Source organism: Cyprinodon variegatus, unplaced genomic scaffold (genome assembly GCF_000732505.1).
Source record: "Cyprinodon variegatus isolate N-32 unplaced genomic scaffold, C_variegatus-1.0 Scaffold120, whole genome shotgun sequence".
Taxonomy (NCBI): domain Eukaryota; kingdom Metazoa; phylum Chordata; class Actinopteri; order Cyprinodontiformes; family Cyprinodontidae; genus Cyprinodon; species Cyprinodon variegatus.
Genome location: NW_015150573.1, coordinates 227,178 through 229,148, shown reverse-complemented (window position 1 = coordinate 229,148; position 1,971 = coordinate 227,178). Strand labels below are relative to the sequence as shown.

The 1,971-nt window shown below is 38.2% G+C and overlaps 1 protein-coding gene across 1 annotated transcript in view; it reads left to right on the top strand.

Annotated features, from left to right (window-relative positions):
* The first annotated feature begins 826 nt into the window (after window positions 1-826).
* Window positions 827-1,971, top strand: part of mpp7 (membrane protein, palmitoylated 7) — a 150,729-nt gene continuing 149,584 nt past the window's right edge. Inside the window, exon 1 of the mRNA XM_015375518.1 lies at window positions 827-1,066. The gene's annotated coding sequence lies outside the window, so the exon portion shown is untranslated. The remainder of the gene's footprint in view (window positions 1,067-1,971) is intronic.

Sequence of the window (1,971 nt, the reverse complement as noted above, 5' to 3'; positions counted from 1 at the left end):
CATATGTATTGATATTTCAAAATGAAGCGGCTTATGCTGTGTTGAACAAAAAAGAAAATTCTGAATCGATTGTCATAACAATTCCAATCTTTGCAACAGCAGCTTTTAGAAAATGCATTTTTTCCAATTTCCTTAAACCTACCATCAACTACACTAGTTTCAATATGTGTAAAAAATATACAATTGTAATCTGATGGTATCAAAAATGATCAGTATTTAATTCTTGAAGTATAATTGGTTCTTTAAATTTGGATCAGTACTTCATCACTTTAGGCCACTACCATTTATGTCCACCTGTAGTTCTTTCTCCTCATTTAACCTCTAGAGTGTGATATTTATCCATTGTATAATTCAATCAACAAAGCTCCACAGACTGAGGTAAATTAAAGTCAGTGGGTTAATACATCATTATAATAATTAGTGGTCTTTGTGGCAGTAAAAGTAAAATTATATATATCAAATTAAATTAGTTACTTATAACGAGCAAATATTCTAACGGGTTAAATAATGATGTAAACATGTAAAAAAAAACAAGCAAATAAATATGGCTGTAGAAAGGAAATACCATTTTTGTTTTATTTATTTTAATTAATAAATACTCTTCATAATCTCATTAAGACAAATGTAGCAAACGCTTTGTTTTCTTTGAGCCTCGGTAATTGATAGTGAAACCAGCCAATCAAAGAGCAACGCTTTTTCAGTAAGCCCGCCTTTAATACCTCTCAGCCAATGAACGCGCTTTATGGGCGGAGTCCGAAAACACCGCCGGACACAAGGCAGATCTGAGATCAGCGTTCCGGGTCGCCTTGTCTCCAAATCCAACGATGTGTCCAAACACGTAAACCGCTTCCAAGTCAGCATAACAACGAAGCACTTTCTCCGCCGTGGGACAGTTGGCACCGTCGAAGCGTAGCATTTTGAAAGATTTCCCTCAGTGGAAGGATAAAAATATGCAGAGGGGAGCAAGAAACGGAGATATTCAGAGCAGGGAATGAAAAAGAGAAGGATTCTGTGTTCAGAGGAAGTAGAAAAGCTGTGAAGAAGATATCATTCAGCTCCGATACAAGTGAGTAGCCTGCGTTTGTTGTTTCCTCTTATCAACTTTTAAATTTAAAGCTGTAGACCAATGAAAGCAATGGTGATGTTTACTGTCAGTTAAAAAAACACAACAAAAACAAAAACAATTACGTTGTTTTACTTTAATGTGATGCCAGAGGCTAAAATAAATAGATTTTATAGATATAAAGAGTTTCTGCTGCTGCTTTTGGGCTAGAAATACACATTTCTGCACAGAATGAGTATTTTAGATGTTGAAAGCAGCTTTTCTGAGAAAGACGTCAGAGGTGCTGTCATGTACAGCTCATAACATCAGAGTTTCCTCTCTACTTCCACTCCCTCAGCCTGAGCTCCTCCACTCCAGGAAGTGGACAGGGCTGCTGCTGCTGCAGCTGCTGCAGGGCTCAGAGGGAAAACCAAACCCTGCTGGGTGAAGTGAAGGTGTGTGAGGGCTCTGACTGGCCTCCCACCCATGGGGGACTCAACACTAACAGCCTGATTCATTTGCACCTCAATTCACTTACTTTAAGAAAACAAAAACAGCTTGTTTTATTGCACCAGTGTAGCTGGATTCCACTACAGAGGCGTAGCCAGAAAATCCTAACTGGGGTGGCCAGTCAATAACCAATGAGGGGTGGCCGAAAGGCACCAGAACCTCAGGGTCAACCTGCACTGTTCCAACAGGATCGAGCACAACATCCATATTTTCTAGACAAACTGTAATTTCCTGCAGCCTTTGCTAACAAATACACAGATATATTTAAACATCTATGCTGTGTAAATAAAAGTGGACAAAAGTCTTTCAGGTTTGAGTTCTGGGGCGAACATATTTTCAGAATCAGACATACTTTAATAATCCCAGAGGGAATTACTTTTGTTACACGCTCCATATATATATATATATATATATATATA